Source organism: Ursus maritimus, unplaced genomic scaffold (assembly GCF_017311325.1).
Source record: "Ursus maritimus isolate PB19 unplaced genomic scaffold, ASM1731132v1 scaffold_3, whole genome shotgun sequence".
NCBI classification, from domain to species: domain Eukaryota; kingdom Metazoa; phylum Chordata; class Mammalia; order Carnivora; family Ursidae; genus Ursus; species Ursus maritimus.
The window spans coordinates 42721072-42744338 of record NW_024425563.1 but is presented as its reverse complement, the minus strand read 5'-3'; the positions used below and the strand labels follow the sequence as shown (position 1 = coordinate 42744338).

Below are 23267 nucleotides of genomic sequence, written 5' to 3'. Positions count from 1 at the left end.
TTGATCTTGAGTAAATTACATAAGATCCATCATTTTCAACATTTTTGCCTCCCAGAGTTATTGTGAGGATTTTTGATCATTTATGTGAAGAAGCCAGCCAGCACAATGCCAGGCATATGGTATGTGCTTAATAAATAGTAGCTGTTATGCTTAGTGTTATCATTAAATAATTCTCGGTGCTTCTCATAATTATCACCATAATTCCCTAATTGTCCTACTGAGCAACTGGCTTACACTTCTATTATTATGTCAGTTGATGTTTTGAGATGGAACTCTTAAACAGCTTTTTGTTCTAGTTCAAAAAGACTTGTTCCTTCCTCTTTCTGATTCTTCTTTCCATCAGTGGTTTATCTTTTGCATGGCTAGGGTGATCTGACTCTCATTCTTACAGTCTTATGTCACCAAAAGCTGTTCAAAATTATTATCTCTGACTTGAAGTAATTATTTTTAAAATTTAAAATTTAAAGTTCCATGGGTAAAAACCTCTGCCAATTCCACTAAATGGAGTCAGCTTTGAATGACTACATGTCTTCTTATGCTTCTATATAATATCATTAATCTGTTTCAAAATCGGGGCTGTGGTATGAGTATTCTGTTCATTTTTTATTTTTTAAAAATTTAAATTCTTTATTTTATTTTATTTATTTATTTTTATTATGTTCAATTAGCCGGCATATAGTACATCATTAGTTTTTGATGTAGTGTTCAACGATTCATTAGTTGTATATAACACCCAGTGCTCATCACCACATGTGCCCTCCTTAATACCCATCACCTGGTTACCCTATCCCCCCCATCTCCCTCCCTTCTGTAACCATCAGTTTGGTTCCTGGAGTCTGGAGTCTTTCATGGTTTTTCTCCCTCTCTGATTTCTTCCCATTCAGTTTTCCCTCCCTTCCCCTATGGTCTATGCTCTGTTCATTTTTTAATTGATTTTTTTTATTGAGATAATTATATATTCGCTTGCAGTTATAACAAAAAATACAGATAGATCTCATATATCCTTTACCCATTTTCCTCCAGTACTAACATTTTGCAAACCTACAGTATATCACAACCAGGATATTGGCATTGATAAAATTGATGGATTTTTTTTCAGAATTTCATAATTTTACTTGTGCTAGTTCGTGGGTATGTATATTTTAAGTTCTGTACCATTTTAGCACATGTATAAGTTCATGTATCCACCACCACATTCAAGATATTGAACAGCTCCATCACCACAAATGCCCTCATATTGCCTTTTATTGCCACACCCTGCCCCCACTTCCTCCTCTACTATATTCTGTTGATTTTGAATGGACAAATCAGATTTTTTTTTCAGTTAGCTTCTCTAGAGGAAAGAAGAATAGCTTACTATGTAGACATCAATAAATGTATTGATGATACAGTTGTTTCTTGAAATACTCATGGTTATGTGAAAATTAGAAGCAATTTGAGGGACAGTCTGTAGAAGCATTAGGATATTAGAAAGAACATGGGACTTGGAGTCCAAAGACCCCAGTTCTGTCATTTATTAGCTGTGTGGTTTTGGCAGTTCCCTGACCCTCTCAGAGCTTCGGTTTCTTTCCATAAAATGAGATAAATACTATGAGATAAATTGTTGTTAATATGGCAAGAGCTCCAGTACGTACTGTTAGAAGAAAAAGAAAAAGAAAAAAGTATATACTATCTTGTTGTGTGTTATATAGTATATAGATATTCTGTGGTATGGACAAACTACAGTTTATTAAAGAACAGATCTTAATAGTAGTTTCAAGTTGAGTCTAACAGTGAGAAAAATCACTTTTAGGCAACTCTGCTGTGACCAAACAGGCATATGACGTACTTCACTATCTCATACTTTCTGTACCTGGTGTAAATATTTCTTATTTTTACTCTTTGCCTGGGTAGGGGGCATGATTTATTTGGCAGATTAGCCAAACGCATGAAATAAAGAGCCATGCTAGAGTGTGGTTTTACTTTCCATGGCACGACTGTCAGTAGATTTTGAAAGTGTTTTCCTAAAACAGAAGTTTAAAATTAGATCTTTACCTGTGTAAAATCCTTGTTTTCTCATGTGTAGGGAACATTTAATTTTTTTTGTTAGTCCTTCTGTGAATCTTACTGCCACTTTAGTTCATCCAGGAGCAGTAAGAGAGGCACTCTGAGCTGTTCAGTGAAAGATTTACATTTTATTGCATTTATCTGGAGGGTGTTACATTGTTAGCATTTAATGAAGAGTGATAATTGGCTTATGTGAAAATAGAAGCAGAAGCCAGTGTCCTTCTAAAACTATTGTGTAAGCTCTGAAGGCAGAAACTGTTTTATTTTATTTTTTGCCTTATTTTTTTACCGCTATATTCTTAGGATGATACGTTTCTTGCCACATTATAGGTGCTTAATAAATATTTGCTCTATGAATGAATTCTTTATTGCCGCTAATATAATTTATTGAAGCTATGTTTTTGATAAGGGCAGGACTTACACAGAACAGACTGGTAGAGAATCCTTTGAGTTCAGGCACATGAATCATTGGGATGGTTTGTTTTAAAATCCCCAAAAGCCACTGAAGGAAGCTCTCTTCTGTCTTCCTAAATAATTTAGTTGGAGGACTCAGGTAAACTGTCATAGCTAAGAAAGTTTTATAGCTGCAAATTCTTGACTAAGAAAATCTTTTCTGTTCTTTTTTTATAAGTATATGTATGCCAAAGTAAATTTGAAATAATCATCTGCTGAAATACATCTGTGCTGATAGAACATCGTTGAGGTTGAATCCCATCATGTTCTGAGTGGCATAAGAATTAATTGGACTCTTTCAATATTAATGTATGTCCAGAAGCATGAAAAGTCTAATTCTCTTCATTTCTTATTTACATAATTGTTGAATTCTTCCTCTTGGAAGCCAATTTCTTTCCTGTCTTTGAGAGGCTAGGATAGGATATAGAAATGTAGGACTGGAGGAAGTTTGGGGGTCTTACGGGTATTAGGTGGTCTAGGAACTGCTATGGATTCTAATATAGTTCTTAGGACAAACTGAAAGTGAAGAGCAAGGTCCTTCATATACAAATGATTAAGCATTGCTGAGTTGGCTATAATGTGAATTAGTTTGTATAGTATACTCATTCCTGTAAACAGTTGAGCAGGTACAGAAGTAGGTAAGGCCAGGGCAAGCACTATAAAATCTGTGCAGATCTTAGCAGAAACTGCAGGTACCGCTAGCTTACATAGTGAGCCCATGAAGTAGGTCTCTAATCTTTGAGTGACTTGGGGTTTAGGTACCTTTGATTCTGGTCCACAAGAGCCTATTAGAGAAAGCCACTGCTTCTACGGTTGCAGTAAGACATCCAGCATTGTTTCCTTTAAATACATGCTAATAAGTGCTCTAGGGTTTAAAGTGGCATATCTGATGTATCCTAGTAAAATGGTTAAGAATTCTATGTTTAGAGTTAGGTTGCTTGTGTTCTAATCTTGGCTTTGTGACATTGGGCAAATTACTTAAACAAACAAAGAGAAAACAAAACTCTTCCTAAGCATCAGTTTTCCCACCTGTAGAATCCTTCCTCTTTCATGGAGTTTTTATGAGGACTGAAATCTGTAAACACATAAATTGCTTCGAATAGTGCATGGTAGAGAATGAGCTCTCAACAAATGTTAACTACAACTCTGGGGGACTCGTCTTCATTTTTATTTGACTAATAAGTTATGCCATCTCAAAATGGTGCTATTCATTTTTTCAGACAAAAGAGGTTATAATAATACATCATCTTTCTGAAACTCTGCTATTTAGAACCTCAAAAATCTAGACCTTAGCCAAGAATGAGGAAGATCCTGTGTCCTCGGGCATCCCCACACTCCTTTGTGTGTGTTGTTTGGTTCCAGAGGGGATACCAAAAGGGAAGGGGCATCAGGACGATGAGTGAATTCCTGATTGTTTCATCTGGATGTATCCCTAAAGAAAAAAAGAATTCATACACACATGCGTGTGTGTGCTCACGCATACACACACGCGTGTGTGTGTGTACTTACACATACTGCTTTGCAGAAATGTTGTACTGAACTATAGTTTTGCAAGCAGTATATGAAAATGTCTGTTTTCTAGGTATTATTGTTTTGATCTTTACAATTTTGACCTGAAAAGAGAATTTGATTGTTGTTTTATCTTTCTTTGCTTACTTGTGACGTTGAATATTTTTACAATGTTTATTAGCGATTTGCATTTGTTTTCTAGTGATTTTCGTTTGTATGTTTTCTGTTCAGTAGTGTATCAAGTAGTTCTTTTGTGTATATTAGAAGTGGCAATCTTTTATCATACTTTTGTCATGCATAAAAGATACAAAAAGTTTTACCAATTTGTCATTTGCCTTTTATTTTTATTGATAATGTTTCCTTGACGTGTAAACTTTAAAAAGTTTTATATAGTAAAATCTATCCATCTTTTTCCTTAAGGTTTCTCTGCCTAGGAAAGCCTTTCCCATGCCAAGAGTACATGAATATCAACATATAATTTATTCTAGCATTTTTATGCTATCATTCTTTATATATACTTTTAAAATCCATCTGGAATATATTATGCAATTTAGTGGGAATCTAATCTCCCTGCCAAAAATGGTGAGCGAGTTGTCTCAGCCCCTGCTTATTACATAATCCATTTTTCTCCTGCTGAGCTAATGCACTACCTGTATCATTTAATGATTTTACTGTTACAGCAAACCACCCCAAACCTTAGTGACTTAAAACAGCAGTAATTCATTGTTGTTCACTTGGGCAGTTCTGTTGATCTGGGCCATGCTTGGTTGATCTCCACTGGGCTCACTCATGTGTCCCTGGTTAGCTGATGGCTCAGCTGGAGACTGGATGGCCTGGGATGTGCTTACTCACATATTTGGCAGTTGGCTCACAGTTAGATGGCATCGTTGTGCCATATGTCTCTCCTGGCCCAGCAGGCTGGCCTGGTTTTATTCACATGGTGGCTGCAGGTCCCAATGCACAACTATTCTTCAAGCCTCTGCCATGTCTCTAATTCCCTATAGGTTTTGGCCAACCCAGATCAAAGGGGTGAGGAAATAGACTCTGCCTCCTTATTGGATGAGTAGAGAATTGTGGGCATTTTTGTAATCTATCCTACTTTTTTTTTTTTTGAACATAATACTAAATTAGCAAAATGTTTTAGAAGACAATTTTTTTCCCTTCCATAATCCTTAGACTTAGGTTTTCTGTACTTTTGATTTTCAAACCTAAATTTTTGTTGTCATTACAATATTATTTATTCATAATCACTTTTGGTCTATGAACTCTGCGATAATTTATCTTATAATTAATTAGGTTTGTCAAGAGTTGTTATGAGCATCTGTACTGTTTTCAGGTTAGTGAGACTGCCTGAATACTATTCGCTTGTGCGCTTAGTTACGGTCAGTTGTTTTGGGGATGGAATATGTTATTCAGTCTTCTTGGAGGGCTCCACATTATCCCTGTCCAGGGTGGGCTTCATGGACACACAGCCTGCACAGTCACACACAACTCTGTGTTTGGTTTAAAGCCCTGTGCTTGCCATCTTGAAATTCTTTATACTTTTGAATAAGAGGCCCTCTATTTTCCTATATTTGCTCTATTTTTCCTTCAATTTTTGCTCTGGGCCGCTCAAATAATGTAGATGGTCCTGGCCCTGTCAGGATACTAACTAATTTCTGATGAGTAGAGTAAGAAAACTGGGAGTTGAAATATAGAACAGAGTTCAAAAACAGAATGGCTTTAGGACTACACCTGTAAGTTCCCCAGAGTTGGAGAAAAAGTGATGCAGTAGGCATCAGTGAGAGCAACTCTGGTGGCAGCTTAAGGGTTTCTTTCTGGGAAAGGGATCTTGGTTAACTGATCATGAGTGGTAAGTCTTATCTCATTTAGGAATATCATTCTGCAATTAGTTGTCTCTAGGCATGTTGTGGGTACCAGCCTCCTTTTAGACTTCCAACAGGTGGGTCACTAAGCTCTGAGATGTGCCATCAATAATTATGAGTTCTGCTGCACAAGGGGGTCAGCCAACCACTTTTCTCCCGTTTTCAACTGCAAGTCATTTCCTATATCCTAAATTTTTGATTGGCTAGGAACCCCACAACACACATTTCCACATTAGCATTTTACTCTTATTAGCAGGCCTTTCCTACATAGTATCTACCTTCCATCATATCACATCCCGTTGAGGGCATCTACCAGGCACCCCTTCCTGAAGTCAGCCTGTGGCTGGAGCAAGGAGAGGGGACTGGGACTGTCACTCTAGGAAAAGCATCTTGTGATGCTTACATCCTCCAGTGAAGGAGGATTTTCCAGCTGCCCACTGCAATTTCAATAATTTAGTCCAGAATTTGGAAAAAAAGTCTTCCTTTTTGAAAGAGCTTTCACCTTTACTTTTGGCTTTAAAGGCATAATGTTGAAAGAAATTAACCATGTCAAGAGTTTCTTTTTGTCAGCAGTTAGAAACCTAGATTTCCTCATTTGTACAATTGGAATACTGCCTTGTCAGTCTGAATATATTTTTGGAGGATCTAAGAAAGGAAGTAAGGTAAGAGAGGGGAAATTCATGTTTATTGAGCATCTGTTGAGTCTAAGTAAATTTCATTTATTACTTCAGTTAATATAAATCACAATCATCTTGTGAAGATGGCATTATTGTTCCCAGTAATGGATCCCGAGTTATGGATGAAGAGCTTGGGACTCCAAGCAGGGTTAAGCAGCTTGCTCAGTATTGCACCTATATTTAGCCATCTATTCCAAAGTCCATGCTTTAGTATGTCATGTGGCATATTTAATCATTTCCATGTGGGATGTAGACATCCTAGGTTTTCTTTAACGAAACTATAGTCAGGTTAAAGAAAAAGGAGATTCGTGGAAACTATTTGTACATATTCATGTTGTTATATGTATATATTCATGATCATCCAATATTCGTTGGGTATACACCTATCAGAAAGGTAGCAAAATCTGGAGAGGTCCCCAACATATATATTACATCTGAAACTTGAGTATCAGAGGAAGAGGTAACTGTTAATTTAACTCATACTGAAGTTCAGTTTCTTTGCTATCAAATTCTAATGCTTATTGCATTTGACAGAAAAGCTTTGGAAAATAAGTTCTCTTTCATGTTGTAAAAATTATATGTACATTTGTTAGTCAAAGCAGGACTGATTGGCTGAATTGAAATTGGGGACATTTATACTTATTTTCTGAAGGCTTGTCACTTGAGCACTAACCCTCTGTTGTAGCAGAGGAAAAATGTTTACTAATCTAAAAGTTTGTGTCAGATGACATATGTGTGATGTAATGACTGATAGTCATTAGTGTTCTAGAAAGGCACTTGGCTGATTTTTCTCTTCTGCAAAACAGAGGTTGTATTAGGCATAATTTTAAACAGAGATCCTGTGGTTTGGAGTTTGCTATTTGTTACTTTTTCTGTACTTAAAACTTCCTTCCAGTTTGTTTATTTGTATGGTATTGATGTATAAAAATCATGTTAAGTCACGCAAAAGTCTAAGAGCTTTTTGGTCCATGACTTTTTAAATGAGCATGATTTTGGCTGATAACACAAAGGAATATGTGATGAAACATTCAGGCCTATTTTCCTCCTTGCCATTGGCAAGTAAAAACAATGTGTTGATAGATTGAGAAGGAGGTATCAGGGATTTGGTGATGTTGCTGCATTTGTTTTTCTTCTAACTACTTAAGAGCTAAGAAGAGATTCTTTCTCCTCTGAAGGAGATAGAATAAACAGGTGAGAAATAGGGCACAGAGATTTGCAGCCATATGTTTGGGGATGAACGGAATTGGTAAGTTAAAAATTGGAGTTTATATGTTTTTACCCCATAATTCTACTCTTGGCTATTTATCTAAGAAAATAGTTCACAAAGAAAAAAAATAAATCCGTTAGGTTGGTCATTTATAACATTAATCACTATAAACTAGCTTTCCATGATTAGAAAATGATTAAGTTTATTGTAGGGCTACCATTTGATATGATCTCATTTCATATCATTATTTCATTTTTAAAAAACTTGCAATAATGTAAATATTTCAAATAATTGAAAGTAGCATTTAGTATGTAGTAAGTTTCAAATAATGAAATAGATGTATCTATAGTAAATGAGTGTGCAAAGATGTGGAAGGAATATAAAAAATTGAAAATGGTACCCACTTGATTTTAGGTGACTTTAAATTCTTAAATAATTTCCTTTAATATTATAGTGATCACAGTTTGATAAGCATGAAAATAATTTTTCACAATATGTAAATGTACTTAACACTATTGAACTATATACTTAAAAAAGGAATAATAATTTTTATGTTCTGTGTATTTTACAGATACACAAAATATACAAAAATAATAACTTTTTAAAAAATGGAATGTGATCACCAACTCCTGGTCTTCATTGGTATTTTCTGAAGGAAGTATTTTCTCTCTCCCCTATATACCCTATAAACTCATTTCTCTATTCCCTGGATGTTTAGAACTTAACCATATATGAGTTAGTTTATTCTTATTCACTCAAAAGAGAGCGATTAGATAACTGAATGGCAAGCTTGGATTAATTGATATGTGAATAAGGATGAGGGTTATCTTATTCTATCTCACTCTCACCTCACTAGTCCCTCAGTGAAACTAGAGGAATATACAAAGGTCTTCTAAAATTATGTGAATTTTTCCTCCACTAGGTCAGAGTGCAGTCTAGAATGTAATCTCCCAAGTGTGTTTGTTATAAGTGTATCCCTGATATATTCAGTATATGTGTGTGGCTATAAGTTCTGCTCCAACAGAAATATAAACCACAAATATGAGCCATATATGTAATTTAAGTTTTCTAGTAGCCACATTTAAAAAAAAACAAAATGAAACAAGTGAAATTAATCTTGATAATGTGTTTTATTTAACCCTATATATGTAAAACATCATTTCAACATGTAATCAAATTAAAATTATCAAGATATTTTGTATTTTTTTCATAGTAAGTCTTCAATACATTGTTTAGTTTACATTTGCACTGCATTTCAAGCTCTGAATAGCCATATGTGGCTAGTGGCTACCTCAGAAGACATTACGGTTCTAACTACAGACAATTGTGAACTCATAATTTTATATTGTTTCTTGTAATGTCTTTTGTTTTTTTCTTTTCTCTAATCCTTTTATTTATTTATTGTTATTTATTTATTGTTATTTATTTAATATATTTTAAAAAATATTTATTATTTAGAGAGAGGGAGAGAGAGAGAGAATCTCAAGCAGACTACCTGATGAGCGGGGAGCCCAACTAGGGGCTAGATCTCAGGACACTGACATCATGACCTGAGCGGAAACCAAGAGTCAGATGCTTAACTAACTAAATCACCCACCGCCCCTACTTTTTATTTTTTAAAGATTAATTTTTAGAGAGAGAGAGATCATGTGAGTCGGGGAGGGGCAGAGGGAAAGAATCTCAGACTCCCTGCTGAGTGCAGAGCCTATGTTGGGCTCCATATTCTGACCCTGAGATCGTGACCTGAGGTGAAATCAAGAGTGGAGCACAACTGCTCAACCAATGAGCCCTTTAGCAGCCCCTTAATCCCTTTAAATTCTAGCTTAAAGAAAGGGCGGGTAATCAGAAGGGGGAATGAAGCATGAGAGACTATGGACGCTGAGAAACAAACTGAGGGCTTCAGAGGGGAGGGGGGTGGGGGAATGGGATAGGCTGGTGATGGGTAGTAAGGAGGGCACGTATTGCATGGTGCACTGGGTGTTACACGCAACTAATGAATCATGGAACTTTACATCAAAAACCAGGGATGTACTGTATGGTGACTAACAGAATATAATAAAAAAAATTAAAAAAAATTCTAGCTTATAATAAGACTTTCATTGATGCAATGATTTTCACTCACTGGTTGTGAATAGCAGGTAGTGGGAAGTACTCTCAGATGGTTAGGGGACTACCAGGAACCTTTGCTCACATAAACCATGCCTTCAGGTATTGTTTCAAAAAAAGAAAAGGAAAAAAATCATCAAATTTTGTGTCAATGGACTTGGGTCCTAGTTCTAGCTCTTTATGTTGATTTTGGGTATGTCACTTGGCTTCTTCTCTTTTATCTTTGGACCCCTTAGAACCTGTCTGAGTAGCATCCAGCTGGGTGCTTATCTTCTAGTAAAATTTTTAATAAATAATTATTGTATCTGCATAATGGTTAAGGCAACGGACTTAGAATCTTAAATTTCCCTCAATTCAGAATTTCAGAAACAAAAGGGCCTTAAGGGTCATTTCGTGCCAGCCTAGGGTGTGTTTTTGGCCGGTCAACATTTGTTTGGTGGACGCTAGTGATAATGATCTAAGTAACAGGGCTTTATGAAACTGAATTAGTTTTCAAACAAGATATACAAGTACAGAGTAGTATTATGACATTGGAGTTATGCTTCCCTGGATTTACGTATGTAACACTAATTGACGTTAATGCGGGTTGTACATAAATCAAGGGGAAAGCAGACCTATTCGTATATAAAAACATTCTACTTTTAATATCCATCTGGTATGCTTTACTTCCCTGGGGCTTATGTGTTTTTTTATAAACTGAATGCATACTTCTTTATCTGCATGTTCTCCAATTGGTATTTGGTTTTTCTGCTTGCTAACATTAGTGTGAATACCTACTTAGACTGTAAATTCAGTATTAGGATTTTATTTTGGCAAATTTTTCAGATTCAGAAATTTGATCATCTGTCTGATAATAAAGTATTCTAAACAAAAAGTAATCAGGGACATACTATTCTGCTAAAATTTCTATTTGTTGTTAGTTCTTTTAAAAAAATTAGTCCTTTGAGATACACCCAGAAACAAGATGTTTCTAATATTACAATAAAACTATTAATGAACCCATTATAAGGAAATGAAAATCTTATCTTTTTGTATCAGTGATGAGAGAAAAAATATTTAAGTGGCTTCTAATTATCTTTAATTGTATGAGTTTTCTTTCATTTATGTTATCTATCTTCCTGTTTAATCCTGTCTAGCACAATTATTCCTTTTATATTAGTTTTCTGTAAATGGAGTTCTGAATGGTTTGAATTGTGAATAAACAATGATCACCATCCTTATAACCCTCCTCTTTATCTTTCTTCCCTTCCCCCACTTTCTTTCTTTCTCTCAGGTATGGAAAACAAAGCCGGAGAGATTATTTTACAATATTACCTAACAAAATAAAAAGATGTATGATCTTTATAGGATTATCTATGAACAGCTAAGTAGTTATATCAATACTGATATGTTTCCCTGTATATTAATATCCAGAGGGCTAATAGTGCCCTGAGTGTTGCTTGAAAGTACGAAATGTAACCAAAGATAAATTGAGATGATATATTTTTAAAAAGATGCTTTGTGAGACTCAACTGTATATTCAGGAACAAGGTAGTAATAGGTAAAAGTGATTTGATCTAATTAAAAGAAATGAATTTTGAACATTGGACTTTATTTTTTATTTTTATCAAGTTCCAAAAATCTTTATTAGTTCAGTCCTTGCTGCTGCTTTCCAAAATGGCTGTCAGGACATTGCTCAGCTCCTCTCTCTTCCTCTTGGTACAAATGTGTGTCCCCACTTTTTCTTGATGACTTAGGGTGTACTTGTCCTTGGAGACCTTGAGCCAACCCCATGGCACAGTGCTCGTATGGGGTGAAGCTGCACACCTCTCAGATCATGTCTCACACGAACTTGGAACTTGGTGTACTTGGTGAGGCACCAGCTGCTGCTTGCTCACCTTCTTAGTCACCTTGTGGCCCTTGTCGTGGCCCATGGCCATAGGGTAGCGCAGAGTTATGGCTCCTGCTCCTCCATGTCTCCCGAGGCAGAAGGAGCATTGGACTTCAAATGGATTTAAATATATTATCACTCTACTTTGGAATCATTAGTAGAATGTTGTGCAGTAAAATCAATAGATATATAACTTCACTATTTTCCCTGATGGACCACCCTATATTATTGTTTTTAAGTTTCCTTTTATATGATTTCTCAATCCCTTGTAGCAGAATATTAGATTTTGGGAAAATCCAACCACCTTTGCACCCACATATTGATTCTTTGCCTCCCTCTATCCTCATCGAGGACTGGGTTCTAGCCAGCACTTAATATGCGTGTTCAGTTGATTTCTCAAGTCGGAATGATGGGCTCAAAGGCCATATTCTTGGAGACGTTTTTCCCGTGGAAGTGATAGATTTTCATGGGACATCTCTCTATCTTTTATCCCACCTTTGTGACTCAGGGTGAAAGTATGTAAGAGGATCAGCTCTTATTAGTTGAGGCTCAAGGAAGCCCACAGTTCCTGGTCTTCATGATCTAATGTGTCAACTTCTTATCTGACACATTTGATAAGACTAATCTTCTGAATGTAATTATCTGTATTTTTTATTTGGTTTGTCCTATCCAATTCTGAGGCCTTCAGAGGATCTCCTTTGTCTATCTGGTTGAGACTTGTCTCTCTGGCATTCAAAGATCTCTGAAGAATGGGACCCAACTCCTAATCTTAACTTCCACTTCTGCCAACGCACTTGCCAGTCAAGTTAGCCTGTTCTTTTAAAAAAAACAACACTTTATTGGTGTATAATTTGCATACTGCAAACATTCATACTGCAACATTCATCCATTGGAAATGTACCATTTAATGAATTTTAGTGTATTTATTGAATTGTGCAAACATTACTGCAAACCAGTTTTAGAACATTACCATTATCCTCAAAAGCTCCCTTGTGCCCATTTACACTTAATCCCCTCTTCCACCCCTAACGCCAGGAAGCTACTAATCTACTTTTTTGTCTAAGTTGGCCTTTTTTTGGATTTTTAATATAGTTAGAATTGTACAATAAGTATTCTTTTGGATCTAGTTCTATTGCATAATATAATGTTGTTGAGGTTCATCCATATTGTAAAATGTGTCAGCAGTTTGTTCCTTTTTATTGTTGAATAGTATTCCCTTGTACGAATACACTACATTTTGTTTTTTATCAGTTGATAGATATGTGGGTTGTTTTCAGTTTTGACCAATAAATGAATAATGCTGCTGTGAACATTTATTGCATGTCTTTATATGGACATATGTTTTGTTTTCTCTTGGTAGATTATTGGGAGTTGAATTGCAGGGTTATGTGGTAAATTTATGTTTAACTTTTTACGGCATACTTTTTCCTCAGTGTTGAATCATTTGTATTCCCATCAGCAGTGTATGAGGGGTTCTTCCTCTTCTTCAAGATCAGTCCTTCACTTGGCCCTTTTGATTTTCTACTAGTTTCTGGAATAATAACTTATTCATCATTTATTCTGGCTGTTATGTTTTTGATCTCTCCCTCTCTCTGTTCCTTCCCTATAGCCTATAAACATGCTGAAGTTTATCCTGTCACAGACCTGCCTCCTACAACTTTTCTTTGTATTTCTCTTCTACATGTAATCCATTCTTTCTTTTCTCCTCAGAAACTGTCTACTTTTATTTTCTCTGTTCTCTCATCTTCCATTTCATTTATCTATCCACTTTTTTATTGTGTTAAAAAAACCCATATATGAACTCTATTAAATTTTTAAGCATACAGTATAGTTTTGTTGACAGTATGCACACTGTTATACAGCATATCTCTAGAACTTTTTCATTTTGCATGACTGAAACTCTTTACCCATTGCACAGGACCTCCCCTTCCCACCCTACCCTGCTTCTACTCTTGGCAACTACCATTCTACTTTCTGCTTCTATGAGTTTGATTACTTTAGATGTCTCATATAAGTGGAATTACACAGTACTTCTTCTGCTGTGATTGGCTTACTTCACTTAGCATAATGTTCTCAAAGTTCATACATGTTGTCACAAATGGTAGAATTTCTTTCTTTTTAATGGCTGTATAATATTATATTGTATATACATATACCACATTTTTAAAATCCATTTATCTGTTCACAGATACTTAGATTGTTTCCATATCTTGGCTACTGTGAATAATGTTGCAATGAAAATGGGAGTGCAGATATCTCTTTGAAGTAATGATTTCAGTTCTTTTAGATAAATACTCAGAAGTGGGGCTGTTGGGTCATATTGTAGTTTTATTTTATCTTTTGAGGAACCTCCATACTGTTTTTCATAATGGCTGTACCATTTTTCATCCAATGAATAGTGTACAAGTGTTCCAATTTCTCTACATCCTTGCCAACTTTAATTTTTTTCTTTTTTGATAATGGCCTCCTAATAGATGTTTATTATCAGATTGTAGGAGTTCCTTATATATTTTCTATAATATGTGAATATTTTGTTTTCCATTCTGTAGGTTGCCTTTCACTCTGTTGATTATTTCCTTTGCTGTGCAGAAGGTTTTTCATCTGATGTAGTCCCACTTGTCTATTTTTGCTTTTGCTACCTATGCTATTGGTGTCATATCCAGGAATTCATAGCCAAGTCCAGTTTTGAGAGGGAATATATTGACTGTAGATCGCTTTGGGGAGTATGGACATTTTAACAATATTAAGTCTTCCAATCCATGAACATGGGATATCTTTCCAATTACTTGTGTCTTTAATTATCCATCCACTTTTAATGTGGTTTTGCCCCTGCCACTTGCCTCTGACCTTCTGATTGCCAAATCCATTAAATATTTTTTTGGTTATAATATTACACAGCCTTTCTATCATTTTTTAAAAAGATTTATTTATTTATTTTACACAGAGAGTACATGAGCGGGGGGAGGGGAAGAGGGAGAGGGAAAGAGAATCCCAAGCTGACTCCCTGCTGAGTGTGGAGCCCCACTTGGGGCTCGATCTCAAGACCCTGCGATCATGACCTGAGCTGAAATCAACAGTCAGGTGCTCAACCGAGTGAGCCACTCTGACACCCCTCTACCATGTTTAACTTTGTCATCCTGCCTTACTTTTTTGAAAGCTTCCCAGGCTATCTTAATGTATAGCCATTCTTATAACTTTTTTCTTTGCTATCTTCATAGGCTACTCTTCTTCTCCTACCTTTAAATGTTGATGTGTACCATCTGATGTGCTGCTCTTCTCTCTTAACATGCTCTGTCCAGATGATTTCCATATGATTCATATATTCCCTTATGGGACATTTTGGTGTTTACTCATGTTTAAAATCCTATGATAGGCATTGTGAGGGCATGGGTGATAAAAATTAACCAGAGATAGTCTCTACCTATTTCTATATTCAGTGAATATATATTTCAACTAGGATATCCCACCTCATCATACAAAAAAAATGTTCATAACCCATTTGATTGATTGCACATACCACTAATGGGTCATGACTCATTGGACAGCATTGAGGATAGAACAGAGAACAGGTCTGAGGACTGAGCCTGGTGGTCCTCCAACATATAAAGCCCATTAAATATTGCTCATCCCTGCAGTGAATGGTCTAAAATTCTTTTGCCTACCTTAAAATAATATATAATCTAACTTCTTTCTTTCTGTTGGATTTTGGGGTACTATTTTCTGTTTCTTTCTTTTCCTGATTTGTAACAGCCTTGCTGATTCCTAATTTACTGGTTCTAGAGGTTTAGCAAAGAGGTTACCAGGTTTGTTTGATATATGTATTAGGAACAGTGAGTGCTAAGCAGAGGCCTAAACTTATTAGCTCTTTATGTGAATTTGTTTTAGGACATGGGTTTTACTTATGAATCTATTTTGGGAGTTCGGGCATATTCTCCTCTTACTGTCTCCACTAATCCCTCATAATTCTTTTTTTATTTTTAAAGATTTTGCTTAAGTAATCTCACATCCAACATGAGGCTCAAATTTACAACCCCGAAGTCGAGAGTTACATGCTGTACCAACTGAGCCAGCCAGGCTCCCTCACAGGTCTTATTATTGTTTTGGATGGATGACATTACCAGAGGTCTAGATAGCTGATATTTTACTGAATGTACATCCTTTCACACATGTCTGTATACAGATACACATTCTTTTAGTTTGTTACAAAGTTTTCACTCTTAGAAAATAAACTGAAGGCAGTTTCCAAAGTTAGACCTGGTGTGACACTTCACAATGCTGCCATAATGATATTCTTTGCTGGTTCTTAATAAATAAATATTGCTTGCTCTAAAGTTCTAGTCAGCAAAAATTGTGTTCTGTGATAACATAGCATTAATATAAAATTTGACATTTGATGTCGACACAAGTCGACACAAGATGAAATATGTTGTAACAACCTAGAGCCACAGGTATATATTCTGTGCTAACCAAGTTTCTCGCTCTTGAGAATTACTTCTTCCATTTCTACTGATTGATAATGAACTGAATCTTTTCTCCTTGAAGCTACTCTTACTTCGGAAATTTCCCTTGAAGTAAGGGAGCCAGGTACATAAATAATCTGGCTCAGAATATTTGAATTGCTTTTAAGTTTCAGGCAAACTAAAGGCGATATTTGATGATGAAGCTGTGTTCTGTTTGTCTGTTTGTAATTTTTGAGTAGAGTGAAGTGATATAGAGAGTGCCTTTGACATTTGTACCATTCAGGTAGCTCATAACATCTCATATTTAAAAGAAGACTTGTGTTGGCACTTTTTAATTTAGAAAAGAAGATAGAATTATGTAGGAGGTTAGATTTGGGTTGTGTACATGTAGAAGTGAACCACAGAAGAATTTAAATTTTTCCTTTTTTCCCCCTTATATACCTCAAGTATAATGCAGGCCCTATGCATACATAAGGGAGTAATTAAATACAGAAATGGAGTCTACTTGTTAGCCAAAAAGAATGCCTGGAACATGTGGATAAGCTTGGATATTTGTCTAATGTTAATTGGAATATTGGTTTTCAGTTGAAGATGCCAAATCTTCAGAAAAGTAATTGGATTTAGCTTCCTATTTAGCAAACTACTTCAAATCCCTGAAGTATCCCACATCCGAAACTAATTTTTCTTGATTGTATCAAGTTTAGTCATGAACAGAACAAGGGTTGACATAGTTTTTTAATATTTAAAATATTTATTGACAAGGTTTCAACACTGTTGCTTGTCCACAAACCTTGTTAGGTTCCCTAACGACAGATGAAATCTTAGGTTCTGTAGAACCAGTTTTACAACTTCGCAAAACTGTCTTATTGAAATAAGTCAATTTATTCTTTTTTTTCCTGTACAATTAAATTTAAACTCAGATTTTGATCAGATTTCAAGAAACAACACAAAAATGGAATATTTCTTATTGCTTTTCATATAAACTTATATGTGTGCTTAATATAACTCCTTTAGATTCAGCCTGGGAAATGTATTTTGTGGTGATTCTGAAGTCTTGAAAGTGTTCTCCAGACTACAAATGTTTAATGTGGTGTGTCAAAATATTTGGAAATAGTTAAAAAACTTAAGAAAGAATAGGATATTTGATCACTGAAATTCAGGGATTAAAAGACTCAGTTTAGGAGATTACTCTCTCAAATATTTATTGAGCAACTAGTATGTATGAGTTTCTTTGTGATTGGAAGAGGTATATAAAAGTGTTTATGATATGGTTTATAACCTCAAGGAGTATAACTTTCTTGTAATGATGACAATTATAAAGGTAGACAAATAATTACCTTTTAGTCTAGTCTTTTGCCATTAAAGATACAGTGGTGCTTAAGTGAACTATGAGCAGATGCATCATATATAATTGTTTAATTAAAATATATTATCAGATGAAAATTATTTTAATTGATATTAACTGATAAATAGGAGCTATAATAACTCAACAATAGATTATTTTAATGTATTTTTGTACTAGGACCCATCTTGTTAGAAAAAATTTGTAGCCATGCTTCGATGTCATTTTTCTTACAGGACCTGAAACTTATTTAGCAGATACGTACTGTACATTTCAGTTGTAGTGGATTTTCCATCTGTTTTTAGTCTGTTTCCAGGATAAAAGTAACTACCAGATCTAATGTTCACTCTAGTGCCCCATTGCCTAGCACAGAGCCTGGTGTGGCACATAGTAGGGCTCAACACTTTATTCCCCAGCAGTAGTTGGCATTTCTTCAGGGAGCTTCTAAAGGCATGCCTTATGTCTCTGCCAAAAATTTCCTCTGGGACCAGGATATTATTTTGCTAATGAGATATGTACTTACAACTTACATATTTAGACCTATGTTTCTCATTCCCACTTCTGGAGTTGAGCAGTCATTGCAGGTACTATGGGCAATGCTCCTAATCCTCCTTTGCTGTGATTTGAGTTGTTTCGGGACTCTGTTTTATCACTGTGGAATTTTTATGATCTTTTTGTACTTAAAAAGCAATTATTGTCTTGGAACAAGAATAGGCTCTATCATCTTTCTGGTGTTAAGTTACAAGTGTTTGAAAGGTTTATGCTCTGTATCATTTGAGGTAAATTATTTTTTACATTCCAATTAGGTTTAGAGTTCTTTTTTAAATGTATTTTTCATGAGCCTGAATCACAGATTCTGATGAGGTACTTCATCTTTCCCAAATTTTCATTTCTAGTTTGATAGCATCTCCTTGATTTTGGCTTTTATTCTTTTTTTTTTTTTAAAGATTTTATTTATTTGTTTGACAGAGATAGAGACAGCCAGTGAGAGAGGGAACACAAGCAGGGGGAGTGGGAGTGGGAGAGGAAGAAGCAGGCTCCCAGCAGAGGAGCCCGATGTGGGGCTCGATCCCATAATGCCGGGATCACGCCCTGAGCCGAAGGCAGACGCTTAACCGCTGTGCCACCCAGGCGCCCCGATTTTGGCTCTTATTCTTAAAATAAAAATTATTTTCCATGAAGTCTTGAAAGCTGATGGCTGCAATGTTTAATATAATTTAATAGCAGATGTTAGGAAAGAATTGGATACCTAATACCTAGAAAAAGAGTCAATTTATTTTTTACTATGAATTAGTTTTTCTGGACTCCTCATAGTCAACACTAGATGATGAGCTAAATGATAGTTCCTTTAGCTTCCAATCAAGTACAGGTCCAGATACAGTATATTTCAATAGTAAATGGGTGGAGAATCAGGCATTCCTACAGCTCTTGGTGCCTGAGAAATCTTACATACAGGCTCACTTCTACTCTCAGCCATTTTAACTTTCAGCTTTGTCAAAATGGAGCGTCCACTGGGACTGTAAGTGATGATTTAGTCAGTCATTCTCTAGTAAGACTTAGGTTGCGTTTAATTTTTTATTTTGAATTTCTTTTTTTTTCTAAATAAAAATTTGTTTTCTTACGATAGACTTCCCTAATAGTAATTACTAGCTCAAAGAATAGGAACATTCTTAAGGCTTTAGTTTAAATGACTAGGTAATTGCTAATTTTGTGAGTAGATAGTGCCACCAGCAGCATAGAATGTGTAAGGGGGATTCTTTAATTTTTCCTTAACAGTATCTTCCCTAGGAGGTATGTCAGGATCAGTATTTGCAGAACACCTTACAGGGAAGCGGCAAAAGAATGTGTCTACATAGTGCTGTGGTAGAAGACCACCCAGTCCAATTGAAGAGAGCAAAGAGTTGCATATGGAAACACATATAGAATACTGTCACAAAAAGCTAATGACAGGGGCCGGCCATTGGCCCCTTACTTACAGTGAATTAAAAACCAAACCAAACCAAACCAAACCAAACCAAACCAAACCAAACCCAGCTTCTCAGAGTGGACCGAGAAGGCATCACATGAGCGCCCCTGCAGTCTTTCCTTATTTTGGGATTTAGATTAATTAGTAGGAATTTTTCTGACTTCTTCAGGCCTACAAATATCTCTATTTGTCTGGAGAGACAGAGAGAAAAGGGAAAATGATGGAAAAGGGGCAAGCAATGATTGGCTTTTGATTGGATTATATAGTGGAATGACTTTAAATTATATCCACAAAGAAAATTTTTACAGAAGGCTCTTTTAAAGCAATCAGAAATAAAAAAATAAAAAAATAATTTCATTTTATGTACCTTTTGAACAAAATGTAAGAATTGCATTGTAATATTTAATATATTTAATATTTCCACATGTAATATTTAATATTACATGTGGAAAATTTGCAAAATTCAAACAAATGCTAAACAGAAAAATTAAAATGAATGTAACTTCTTGTGAACATTCTTCTTTCTCTTTTTCTGTGTGTATACATGCATTATTTTAAAAATTGGGATAGTTATATAAAAGATGTGCTTGTAGTCCTGTTTTTCAATTTCCTCTCAGGAATACTTTTCATGTCATTATAAATAGCATTATAACATCTTATTTAATGCCACATACTGGCTATGTCAAAATCAGCCTAACCAGTTTTTTAGTGGTAGATAATTATGTTGCTTTGAAGATCTTATTTCTACAAATAATGCTGCAGTAAATATCTTTGGAGGCAAAACCTGGTCCATTCATGACCATTTCCTCAGTATAGATTTCCACATGTGGAATTGCTGGACCAAGGTCAATGTGTATTTGTAAAGGTTTCTAATACATGTTTCCTCTCAGAAAGTTTGAATCAATTTACTGCCCCCCCCCCCGAAACACATGACAAAGTCCACTTCTTGGTTTCTGTATTGACGTTGGGAATTATCATTAAAAAACAAAAACTCTCTGCCAGTTTTATAGATGAAAATAGTGTCCTATTAGTTGTAGTGTGTGTGAGTTTGTAATGTGTGGTTAGGCCTTGGTCCTAATCTTTGTCAACATTTTGGACGAGCTAATTCCCTTTCAGGTCTAATGTTGGATGTGGTGATTAAAGCACAGGACCCCCATTCAGATTCCTAGTTTCTCAGTGGTTTTATATAGTTTGTGTCTGGGCCTTGTTGTGGCATCTTCTTTTACATGTGCTTTCTGAACTCAAGGAACATGTACCTTTTAGGGTTCAAAACACCATACAGTAGCAATTCCAGGGACCTGTTAAAAACTATTGCCTGAATGCTATAATCCTTCATTCATTCAACAAATACTGAGTACCTAATATGTGCCAGGTCACTGAGATAGTCATCAAGTCCTTAGCGGTTCGTAAGACAGTCATGGTCCCCACTGTTATGGAGTTGACAGTCTAGTGTACTTTTCCATGTTATTCTAAATCCACAGCTTATAAGCATCTTACAGGTATAAATGGCCGTTCCAAGTCACATGGAGGCAGTGGAAAAGGTAGCCAAATGTCTGCTTTTACTGAGCAAAAAAGTGACACTGAAGCCTCATTTTTCCTTTTTTCTTCTTGTGTATAGAAAAAAGTAGGGGCGTCTGTTTCCCTGATGATCCTACGTTTCTTACTAGGAATTTCTGTCATTTATCTACACTTCTTTAATATTTATCAGGGACACCGAGGGGGGAGGAAATTAGTAATGGGCACAAGATGTGTTAGAAATGGTTACTCTCCTCAAGTGGTTTCTAGTCTAGTTGCGCAATAAGATATGCACCCCAACAACTGCAATAGACACAACATTTTAATAGTTTGAGTAGTTGTTAGCTCTTGAGTCTAGTCCACAACGCTGGCTTAAACTTTAACTAACCCCCCATAAGTCTCTTATTTTCTACTAGTTTTTCATTTCAAATGTATACTAGCTAAGTTCCATTTTGGCACATAATGGGCTAAAAGAGTCTTTTGAGGACTGTTTTGTGACATTAACACAATTTATAGTATTGTCTCATTGGGGAAATTCCTTCTATGGTTTAAATACCCTACCAATAAACAGACTTTTGGAATGTTGTAATTAATTTAAGTTGGATACTTCCCGTTTTTAGAATTTCTTATTCCTATATGTATGGCATTGCACTTGGCCTTCGTCATCTAGTTCAACCTTCTATTGGGTATAGAAACTCTTTTAATGCAGTCTAAGATTGCACTAGCAAATAATTTTCATCTCCTATGCCAGTTCTGAACAGTTGGTGGTAGCTGCCTAAAATGCTGACTTGAGAAGGATTCTGAGGTTTTATTCAGGCTCTAAAGCAAATGTTTCCATAACTGTTTAGCAGAGTTAGTCAAAGGGGTGCGGATTAAGAATGTTTTAGAATATGCCTGACTATAACAAAGGAGATTCTCTTGCTGATCAGAATGGGTTTTCACTGTCAACCTTTAGAAAAAATCTTAGTTTTTTTTCTTTCTAATGGCCAATCTTTCATTCAGCCACATTCTTTAGGAACTTCACCAAAGGATTAAAGCACAGAAAAGAGAGCATATATTGAAGATAGGTGGAAATACTGTTTCTGCTGACCTGTGTTCACTGTTCGAGTTTGGGCACTTTCCTCTTTACCAAGAGTAAACCTCAGTTGACTGAGACTATCTATGGCAGTGTGCACTGCTAGGTTCTAGGTCCTGTAAAGACAGGGACCATATCTGTCTTGGTCACTCTGTCATGCACATTGCCTGGCCTATGGTAGGAAACTCAAAGTTTATAGAGTGAACAAATGAATATAGCTCCTGACATCTTTGGAGGAAACTTAAGATTAGCTCTTAGTGCTATTGAAAGGTACATGGTTTTGGTTCCTCTGGTGTTTAAGCAGGTTTTGATTACAAATGTGGTCATCAGAAGGATGATGGATATATTTTCACCCCGGATTATGAGGAATAAGAACTGACTGTGTCACTGACCCTCTCCCTTGGGAGACAGAGTGTGTGGCCAGTGTGACACAGTGACTTCTTGCAATGCAATTCTGTTCCTCTTTTGTCAAGCTTTGGAACTAGGTCATAGCGGTCTTTTCACAGTTGAAACCATTTTCGCTCAATTAATTGGGTGAAAACAAAGGCTGGCCCCATGCCCTGTGGTTATTGCTTTACAGGCAAGAGGCGCAGATTGAATTGCGGGCTCCCTAGGTCCAGGACCAGAATGCTGTGGTGGCTCTGCCCCTGTGGAGAGAGCTGGATTTAAAAGGATCTTGTAGCCACCTTTTTGGTTGACTTAATAGGGGAGAAGGTAATCCTGCAGGAGAAATTTTTCCCAGCCTAGGGAGGTATTGAGAAGAAATTCTGAGAACATGCTAACAAAATTCCTTAAAGGTTTTTGATCTTTTCCTCTCTTTTAAAAAGAAAGAACAAACAAAACATGCCAATCAGATGGCAGAATCCAGAGTCTTTCATGTCACAGTGTGTCCATTTACTACAGCATTTAGTAGGCCAATAATGCCTTTAGCTTGAAGTAGTTAACAAGCATACCTTGCAGTGTTACTTTTATTTTCTGCTCCCTGTAGCACTTACCAAAATCCCATTATGCAATTGGGTATTATTAAATGTTAAAAAGTTAATTTGTTCTGCATTCCATTAAAATTGCACTTTTTTTTTCATGTGCACTGGTCCTTACATCGTGTTTAAAACCTATAATTTAAGCTCACACCGTAGTAAAGTCTTAAGTAACCTTTTGCCCTTGCTACCTTAATTA

At 35.9% G+C, this 23267-nt stretch overlaps 1 protein-coding gene across 3 annotated transcripts in view; it reads left to right on the top strand.

The window, feature by feature from the left end:
- The window catches only part of BBS9 (Bardet-Biedl syndrome 9), a 415930-nt gene that overhangs the window by 215135 nt on the left and 177528 nt on the right, over window positions 1-23267 (top strand). The window lies entirely within an intron of this gene.